This window comes from Petaurus breviceps, unplaced genomic scaffold, assembly GCF_028583685.1.
Source record: "Petaurus breviceps papuanus isolate PSGF00001 unplaced genomic scaffold, PetGlider_PUasm1.0 126, whole genome shotgun sequence".
NCBI classification, from domain to species: Eukaryota; Metazoa; Chordata; class Mammalia; order Diprotodontia; family Petauridae; genus Petaurus; species Petaurus breviceps.
In genome coordinates this window covers 44734389-44745499 of record NW_027185655.1, presented here as the reverse complement: position 1 = coordinate 44745499, position 11111 = coordinate 44734389, and positions in this window count along the sequence as shown.

Sequence of the window (11111 nt, the reverse complement as noted above, 5' to 3'; positions counted from 1 at the left end):
ATATTTTAATATGTTTTCCTTTGTGTATCTTATTTTATGTATTTAAATTCATTAGAAGGTTTTATCAGACTTACAAAGTAATTCATTTCATGTTCATGCAAATACACATTAATAATCCATGACCTAGATTATCCTGTACTGGGTCTCCAAAAGATATTTTATAGCACTTTCATTATAAATGGTAGAAGATACAAGTATAAGATGTAGAAAATGCCTACCCCTTTGCCAAACTCTATAACATAATACTTTAACAAGTTGTGTTCTCTTTATAACCAAATCAAACTTTGAGTTGGGAGGGACTTACAGGTCATATAAGCCAACATTTTCTTTTATGTATAAGGAAAATGAGATATAGAGAGATTAAGTTACTTTCCCAGTGTCATAGAGTTAGTAAATAGCAGCACACTGAAACACAATGATTCATAGGAAAGTTTTATTTATTTAGTTTAAAAAAATAAATCTTTCCAAATACAGAAAAATATCTGAAAATTTGAAATTAAATTAGCAAGCTTCATTATTTTTATTCTCTTTTTAGACCCTCTTCTCGTTAAAAATTTATTCCATGACAAAAAGGAGGGGAAAAAATATGTACAGCTTAAAAAAGGGTAATTGGACACTTGTGTTACTAAGTTATTTCAGGCATGGCAACAATGAAGTTATTGAATGGCAGCTCCTTTTTGTTAATGAACATCTGTCATACCTCAGCTTATCACTGCCTTTCAATATCTTTCCCTATGAAAAAAGGCAACTTTCATATGCACACTTAACAGAGTGTCTGTTATTGAAGTGCCCTATCTCTGAAAAAAAAATCTTATATGCCAATGAACATAAAGTGCTTGAGTGAAGTGTAGATCCTTCTGGCAAACAAATCTCATGTGGAATCATGCCATTTCTTTGAAAGCACTTTTCAGAAGTTTATCATATGCCAATGATAATTTTGCTTTTTGAGTCTGTATTCAATTGTTTTCTCTAAAGCAGATCTGTGCCATTAGTCAAGGGATTAAAAAATAAACAAGAAGAGCCAGACAGGTGGCAGAGGGGCTTGGGTAATGAAATAAGGATGCTAGGAAAACAGCAGAACCCTCCCTTACAAACAATTCAGGTAAGGAGGAAGACAGATCTATTGTTTGTCTGACATCATCTCCATCAAAGTTGTCTCAAAACACATCTTTCAGCATTTTAAAACTGTGTGTGTGTGTGTTTCTGAGAGCCTTCAGCTGGAAATGTTGACCCATCAAAGTACTTGATATGATAGATAATTAGCACCAAGCTGACTCTTAGTAATAGGCATTTTTTCCTTTCCTTATGAGCATGATCTTGCTTAGGACATATTTTATCATATATATATATACACAGTCTGTGGGGAGGAAAGTGTGAGTATAAACTTGAAATAGAGTGGGACAGGAGACTATCTATGTATCTATATATGTACATGTACATATATGGATATAGACATTTATAGATATAAATACATAGCCTCAAACAGCAGGACTAATCTCCCTTGAAATATTTCCTTTCTCCTTCCAAAGAAGATTCACAAAGTTTACTGTGGTGAGTTGTATTGATAATGAATGGATGGAAACCCTATTAGCTTGGACTGCCTTATATTGGACACCGTAACTGATGAATGGGGACTTACTCAAGTTTTCTCCTTTAATTGATAAAACTTCCCAAATTTTCACATAATTGAGTATTCCTTTAGGAATGTTCCATGCAAATTAAAATAGTGTATTCATGTACAACAAAAGAATTTAATTGAATTCTTTAGGAGACATGACTTTGTAACATTTAATCATATAGAAGGAAATATTGGTGAGAGGGAAATGTTTCATTATAATAAAGTTTAAAATTGTAGCAAAATTCAATTAAAGGTAGCATGTTGTAATATGATTCATGATTAGAATGACATTTTAAGAACATATCTTAAATAAATGCATGTTTTAGAATAATTATAAAGATAACTTTAAGTCCAAATTAGTAAATATCCAACATTGAAGAGACAATTTTCAAAGTAGAAAACACTCAGTGTTAATCATCAATAGAAAGTCATTCATTCAACATTATATACCACTTTATACACAGCAAATTGACCCAAAAGAAAAATAAAACAAATAAAATTCAATACTGGCTGAGGTGAGGTATATCCATTTACTGTCATTAGAACTTTTATAATGCTTTGGAAGAGCAATCTGAAGTATATAGCAAAAATTGCAATTTTAATCACAGAATTTGACCCTATACTTCCATTCTTAAAAAAGATACATTCTGAAACTTTTGTTCAAAGCAAATATATAAAAATATCTATCTTTCTATATATTTTGATAGCAGCATTTTTTCTCTTTTTAAATGGAACTGCTTTTAAGGATTGGAAAGTGGTCAATTAAATTGTAGTGTGCTGATATAGTCAAATATAATAATGCAATTAAGATAACTAAGCTTATGGGATATAAGGAAAATGAAGATATAGTTATGAAATAATGCAGAACAGCAAAATTCAGAACCATATCCATAGAATATACATTATGACTATTAAGGGGAAAAGTGATGAGACTGAATGAATAGCTAATTCTGATATTGTGATAATTTATGTTGAGGTTCATTTAAATATAAATAATTTCAAGGCAAGTTTAATTAATTGTGTTGTAATTTAATACTATTTATTATGCTTTCTAAAAGACTAAATGTAAAGAAATATGACTTTGAATCACAAAAGAAAAAATCATAGAGCAAAGAACTAATCTATTGAAAATCTACAAATCTAAATTTTGTGACAATAGGGCAAAGTCTACTCTGGTTTACCATTGTTCTCTACAGATAATGTGTTTTCTATTCATAAAATATTAAACAGCAAAGATTGCTGTGCCTTTGGTTACATAAACCAATAGTCTTAATGACATTTTGAGGAATTAGTCCATTTACTTAGAAGAAAAAAACCTTTTCAAACATTTAAATGCTTCTAGTAAATATATTTATTAGAAAATATTTTGTGGACTTAGTTTGAATCAGTGCATTTAATTTTCCCAAGAATTTTTAAGTCACCATGGCCTCCTCATTTTTTTGCCTTAATAACTGAATAAGATACATTTTATCATGAAAAATTGTTTACTGTAAATATGATTATTTCCAAAGTAAGCAAAAGTATATAAAAATAATTTTTACTAGAATTATTTTTTAAACAATAGAGTAAGATCTATGCCTGCCTTCTTCCCCTTCCCTCTGCATGGAGGATTAATTCTGCAATGCTGGTAGTACCTTCCACCAGCAGAGTTATTTTACTTCTCCATTCTAGAACTTGTGGGGTACAGTGTTCTCATCTCATCCTCATTACATTAAAATTTGAGAAGAGAAAAGTTACATTAATGTAAGACCAAAAGGGGCAGAAAAGTAATCATCTCATTCAAAAACAAAACTAAGACATTCCCAGTTACTTCAGAAAAGAGAAAAATGTGTGGAAAATAAATATAAGTATTTATTTCCCATCTTTTCTCCTTTTTTGCTTTTCTGTCTCTTTTAACTTGTATTTTTTGTTTTAATGTGATAAGTAGTTGTCTCATAAAGAAAATTGATTTCTAGTATCTTGAATGTCCTAATGATATGCCTTGACTGCTTTGAGGAATAGCAATTTTTCTGATTAACAGTATTACTTTGGCATAGCCAGTAATGAAGGTGGGAATTTCTTTTTCTCCTGAAAACTCATTGGTCCTGTTTACAGTATCCTAACCACACCATTGCATCTAAATGAGAAATATTTAGATTATTGCATAAAGTACCATAGGAGAAAGGTGTTCTGCCATTGTACAGTGATGTATTTTGAATTTTCATGGCCCTCACTAACTATTCTGGTAGATTGCCATAAAAAAAGGCTTGATACTGTCATACAAAAGGTGACAAAGTCTAAGTGAAAATAAATAAAATTATGGCATCATAATGTGAAAAATCTATTAAACATAACTATATAGGAGAAAAATGCATAAGTTTCTGTCTACTGTTTTTGTTCAAATCAGGTTCATTAATCAAGATTTTTTTAACTTTCTTTTTTGGGACCAAAAGAGGGATAGTAGGATATTTTCTGTTAGTCTGGATGTGTGAATAGAATGTAATAGAGAACTCTCAGTAAGAAAATTATGTCTCCAAATGAAGACAACAAATTACTTTATAATTTAGAGTTGTCTGGTGATATTGAGAAGTTTAGTGACTTGTTCAGTGTCACATATCCAGTATGTCTCAGAGACAAAGAAAGACAACTCTGAACCAAGGTGACCTGTTTCCATGGCCAGTTCTATTTGACTCTACCCTGCTCCTTCTATTAGTGGTTATTTTTAGTTGTAAATGCCTAATTGGATGGAATTTTATGACACTGTGTATAAGTCCTCCTAAGGTGCCTGATAACATACCTCAGTCTTCATTTCCTTCTAAATTCTATCCATTATCACAAATGATCACAATTTTACTTGATATAAGTTGAATTATTTTTTGATCATAAGGATGCACTTAACAACATATAATATGCTGATTTAATGAATTCTTGATAGCCCAAAGCTTTAAGACAAACATATAATTAATTAAAGTTTTCCTTAGCTCTTTACATTTTCTTTCCTATTTAGACTCTGTAATGCAATTTGAATTCATTACTTTAGGATGTTCTCTCAATAACAGTAATATGTATGTATGTATGTATGTATGTATGTATGTATGTATATTTTTTAATTTCTCACATAATTTACCTCATAACTGCATTCTTTTTTTAAGGACTATAGAAATATATTGAGAGTTGTATTGAGATTAAAAGCAATTTCAAAAAAATGAATCCATTTTCTTTCCTTTATTTTTATTACATAATTGCAAATAAATAAATACCATAAAATATCCACAAAGCATTATGATAGAGATAAAAAGTTCAATATTATAATACAGTTTGAAATGTGGTGCTGCTAGGCTGCCTTCCTTCACATAAAAAAAAAATATTACCTTGATATTGTTGACCTTTTGTTCTTCAAAATGAATTTTGTTATTTTTTCTAGATCTATAAAATAAGTATTTAGTAGTTTTATTCATATGTCATATGTAAACAAGGTAGAAGTGTAAACTTTATTATAATGGCTCAGCCTACCCATGAGAAATTAATATTACTCCAAATACTGAAATACCTTTATTTGTTCAAAAGAGTTTTAGAACTCTTTATATAATTCCTAGAGTTATCTTGACAGATAGATTCCCAAAGACTTTATTTTGTCTGCATTATTTTAAATAGAATTTGTCTTTTACTCTCTTCCTAATAGATTTTATTGGTAATGAAGAGGAAATTGATGATTCCTGTAGGATTATTTTCTATAGTTGAAACTTGGCTTATTATTACATGATTTAATGATTTTTTTCTTATTCCCTAGATAGCACTTCTTAAACTGGGGGTTGTAGCAGCAAGCAGTTACCACATCCCAAGGGTAGCTGCCAGCACAGGTTCTTAGATCTGCTTTGATAAAGGAAAGCAACTCAAAATGGGTTAACAAGCTTACTTTAATCAGTCAAATATGTATCATTTACCTAGTTCAGGGGAAAAAGGTCAGCACCCCAAACTTTGGAATATACAGACAGAATTATCAAGACAGAGAAACAGATCAAGTAGATAGTTTCCAATCTGTCCAACCATTACATCCATACCAAATCTGGGTTTCAACATCTGGGTTTTCAAAGCTGGGGGACTCTCAACAATGGCTTCCCATAGTTTCATCTAATCAAATCCCAGAACACTTCTCAAAGTGAGCCCCAAAACAAAGCTACACATCAGGGCTTATATAGCCTTCTCCTGGCTCAGAGAATGTACTGTGTTTCCCCAATAATAAGACACTGTCTTATTATTTTTTTGGAAAGGAAAACACCAGAGGGCTTATTTTCAGGGGAGGGCTTATGTTGTCCTGCCTCAGCTCTCCTCCGCGGCACTGCTCTCAATGGTGCCAGCAAGCAAATCACTGGGGAAGAACAGGATGACACGCTCACTGCTGCAGCTCTGATTGGATGCAGCTCGGAACGCGGCGTTCACCCGGGGGATGGGGGAGGGACGGTGCATACAGAGGGTACCGTAATGTAGCGTGTAGCGCAGGGGATCACCTTCACTACAGTAGCAATCTCAATAGGGCTTATTTTCGGGGGAGGGCTTATTTTAGAGGAATCCTACACAGTAAGGGGAGGGCTTATTTTCGGGATAGGTCTTATTATCGGGGAAACACGGTAACAACCCTATTGACCCACTGGCCAATCAAAAAGTATCTACTGAAAAACAACCCTCCTACCCCAGGCTCCAGGTGCACTTTAGCCTAGAGGCAGGGAAGATCTTAAAAATTTACATTCCCATTACAGGGGTTGACATCTCATACAGGGTGATAGAAAATTTGGCAACAATAAAAGGTTTCTGAACATGCAATGGACACAAATCAATTAAAATTCAAACACTAAATGAATATGAGGTGTTTCTGGCAGTGCTTGCCTGGGTTGCATCACTCAATTTCAATGCAGTATTGGTGCAGAACACACACTGTGCCTGCCGTCAAGCCATGAAACCTCCATGAATACTGCTGAAACAGGCAAAGGGAATCTGGAGTAGAAAATGTTTAATAAGCCCTACGCTAGGGTTCTCTATGTATGCCATCATATCTTATCCAAAGACTGATAATTTTGTTTCCTTTTTTTCCTATTCTTATTCCTTCCATTTTATTTTCTCTTCTTCTTATCACTACCAGTAGCATTTCTAGTACAATATTAAATAATAAGGTTGATAATGGATATTGTTGCTTCACCCTGATCTTATTGGGAAAGCTTTTGGTTCACTCCCATCACAGATATGTGTATATGAATACACACATGCACAAATGTTACTTATCATTTAAAAAATGTTCTATTTATTTTTGTGCATTTAGATTTTAACATTATATTTAATGATTTAAAAATTAAACATTAAATTAAAATTAAACATTAAAATTAAATTTTTATATAATTGTAAGTTTTCTTGGCCTAAAATGGGGAAAATATCTTCTTTTATCTTTATTTGTGAGGTATTTACTTAATTTTCACACTGGTAATTCAACTTTCTTTTATTTTTTAATCAACCAAACAAAAGATTTATAAATGTTATTGTTCCCTCCCCCCATAAAGCCAACTCTTCCTTCCTCTCTCTGCTTTTTCTTTCTTTCTTTCCTTCTTTCTTTCCTATATCAATTTTAGTCATCTCTTCTTTGATTTTTAGGATTTCTATTTTGACATTCAATTAGTGATTGCTTTTTTTCCTAGGTTTTCCTTTTTTTACTTTTATATCTGAATAATTGATTCATTCTTTTTCTCTTTTATTGATTTTAAGTGATTGTACATGTTTAGAGATATAAAATTTATCTTTAACTTCTGATTTTTCTCCATCCCACATGTTACATTGTCTCATAGTTGCCATTCTCTTTAATGAAATTATCAGTTGTTTATATGGTTTGTTGTTTGGACCACTCCTTCAGAATTAGATTATTTGCCTTCTAATTAATTTTCATTCTGTGGTTCCAACGCCCTTTTTTGAATATATTTTTTCATTACATTATGGTCTATAAAAGGTCTGTTTAATACTTCTGTTTTTATGTATTTGTTTGTGAAGCCTTTATTCCCTAATGCAAAGCTAATTTTGGTGAAAGTGCCATGTCTAACTGAAATAAAGCAACATAATTTTGTGATTCCATGCAATTTTCTCCATACTTCTATCTTATCTAACTTTTCCAAGACTTCATTCAATTCCTTAACTTCTGTCTTATTTATTTTATGGTTAGATTTATCTAACTCTGAGTGGGGAAAGTAAAGATCCCTCACTACTATAGTTTTACTATCTAGTTTCTCTAATAACTAATTTAACTTTATCTTTAAAAAATGGATGATCTGGAGGGTGGAGCAAAGATGGCTCACCTGAGCTTGCCCATAAATTCCTTCAGTTACCACTAAAAAGTGAATCAGAAAAATATTTAGAGTGGCAGAATCACCAGGAGACAGAATGTGACAGATTTCCAATCCAGGTCAATAACATGGAAATCCAAGGATAGGATTTGATGAGCTGGGTGGGGGCAGTGCAAAGGGCAATACACAGAGCATGCAGTCCAGAACGAGCGCAGGCAAGCTGATTCACCCAAAACAGTGGCAATTCCCAAACCTCTCAGTGTAGGACAGAGATGTGTCAGAGCTGAGTAAGAACAGGGGTGAAAGCTACTCCTGGAGCTAACAGCCCACAGTCTAGATGTTTAAAAATCATTTACCTGAACTTCCAGGAACCAAGATGGCAGAGTAAACCACAGTTGCTCTCATTCCCCCCTCTGACCCTGAAAAACTCAGAGAATATTGCTCTAGGGTAAAACCCTGAAATAGTGGAACCATCCAGAGGCTAGGGAGATCTACAGTAAGTGTGGCAGAGGCTTTGCTGTAGTTTAAGGGTAGTAGTGCAGGACAAGACATGCACCAGTGGAAGTCCTGAGCCCCAGGGGAGGTGGAGTCAGCAAACACCAACACAAGAACCCCAAGTGTACAGTCAAGAGAATCATCAGATACCAGCATGGAGCTGGACACCTGTGCCTGAGACTGCCTGAACTCTAGCCGGGAGTTGGGGAGGGGACCTGAAACATCCAGACCACCTCTTCCCCATAGCTCATGATATGAGCTTCAGTGTAACCCAGGAGAAATACAGAACATCTTGACCTCACTCACAGTCTCAACACTCACCAGTCAGTTTTAGCTCAACACCAGGTAAGCTAAAACATTATATAGCCTCTAAAAGACAGAACCAGAGGTTATATCAATAAAACCAGTAACGAAGCCCCTAACTCCCAGTAAGAGAAGTGTATGTCAGAGCCCTCTGTGCCCCAGAAGCAGAAATTCACTTTAACAGCCAGGAAATAGGCAATCAATACAGGTAAAAAAAAGAAATTGTAAAAGCAAAGACTTGAAAGGGAAGAGCAAGGTTCACATTCAGAAGCATTGACACTAGAACCACATATGAAGCCTCAGAAGGGAATATGAACTTGTTTCAAGCACAAAAAGCATTCTTGAAAGAGTTCAAGGAGGATTTTAAAAGCCAAATTATAAAGGAAGAAGAAAAAATGGCCAAGTATTAAAAAAATTTGCAGAAGGGAAAAAAAGTCACTGAACAGCTCAAAGATAAAATTGGCCAAATGGAAAAGGAAATAGAAAATCTAACTGGAGAAAATATATCCTTGAAAGTAAAATCTCAACAAATGGAAAAGTAGGTACAAAATATAATTGAAGAAAACAATTCATTAAAAATTAGAATTAGACAAGTTGAAGCTAATGACTCCATGGGGCATCAAAAATCACTCAAATAAAATCTAAAGGATGAAAAAATAGAAGAAATTGTAAAATATCTCTTTGGAAAAACAACTGACATTAAAAATAAATCCAGGAGAGAGAATCTCAGAATTATTGATCTACTAAAAGTCATGAAGAAAAAAAAAGATCTTGGGCAGTATCTCCCAAATAATCATCAAGGAAAACTTCCCTGAGATACTAGAACCAGAGGGTAAAGTACTCATTGAAAAAATCTACAATTCACCTCCTGAAAGAGATCCCAAATTGAGAACTCCAAGGAATATCGTAGCCCAATTCCAGAATCATCAGGTGAAGGAGAAAATACTGCAAGCAGCCAGGAAGAAATAATTCAAATATAATGGAACTACACTCAGTATCTTGCAGCTTCTACATTAAAATATCAGAGGGATTGGAATATGATATATTTTAAGGCAAAGGAGCTTGGAGTACAACCAAGGATGAACTATCCCACTAAATTGAGCAAAATATTTCAGTCAAGGAGATGATCATTCAATGAAATAAGGGACTTCCAGACCTTCCTGATAAAAAGTCCAGAGCTGAAAATATGATCTTCAAATACAAGTCTCAAGAGCAACATAGAATGATAAACAGGAAAAAAAAGACCACACACACACTAACACACAAACTTGTTATTCAATAAGAGCAAACCATTTGCATTCCTCTATTGGATATGATACCAGTTAAACTTGAGATTTGTATAATTATTACAACACTTAAAAGTGATACACATAGATACATGATGTGGGGAATAAATTAAGAAATATGATGATAAAAATTATTTAAGGTACACAAAGGGATTGTAAAGGGAGAAGAGGAAAGCAGGGGGTAGAAAATCATAAAGTCTGGAAAATGAAGAGGCATAAAAACACAATATTGTACAGGGAAAGAAGGAAGGGAGATGAGCATTGTATTAGCTTTACTCTCATTGGTTTTGGTTCAAGGACAGAATAACACTCTGTTGAGCAGAGACATCTAACATGCCCTATAGGCAGTAGGAGGGGAAAGAAGAAAGAAAAGGGAAGGGGTGCTTCAAAGGAAGGTAAGAAGTAGTAATGGAAAAGGATAGGAAAAACGAGGGAGGTTGATAGGGAGGGAATTTTGGGGGAGGTAATGGTCAAAAGCAAAACACTTTTGAGGAGTGGAAAGGAGAAGGTATAAGAGAGGGGAGAGTAGAATGAAGAGAAAGACAGATAGTAATCATGACTCTAAATGTGAAAGGGGTGAAATCTCAAATAAAACAGAGGCAGATAGCAGAGTGAATTAAAAATCAAAATCCTACAATATGTTTTTTACAAGAAAGACATTTGAAACAGGGTGATAAACATAGGGTAAAGGTGAAAGACTGGAGTAGAGCTGGAAAAAAGTAAGAAAAAAAGATTCAGAATATAAAGGGAATTAAGGGGAAAATATGCTAGGGAAGGGAGTCTAGCCATAACAGATTTTAAATTGTATTATAAAGCAGGATAAATCAAAATGATTTTGTACTGGTTGAGAAATACATTCATAGGACAGTGGAATAGATTGAGTACACAAGACACAGACTGTTTGATTAACCCATAGACTCAACTTTCTAGCATAAAAACTCACTATTTGAATAAAAATGCTGGGAAAACTGGAAAATAGTATGGCAGAAACAGGGCCTAGACCAATATCTTATACTGTATACCAAAATAAAGGCTAGATGGATTCACAATTTAGATGCAGATGTTGGTACTGTAAGCAATCTGGGAGAAAAAGGAATAGTTTACCTGTCA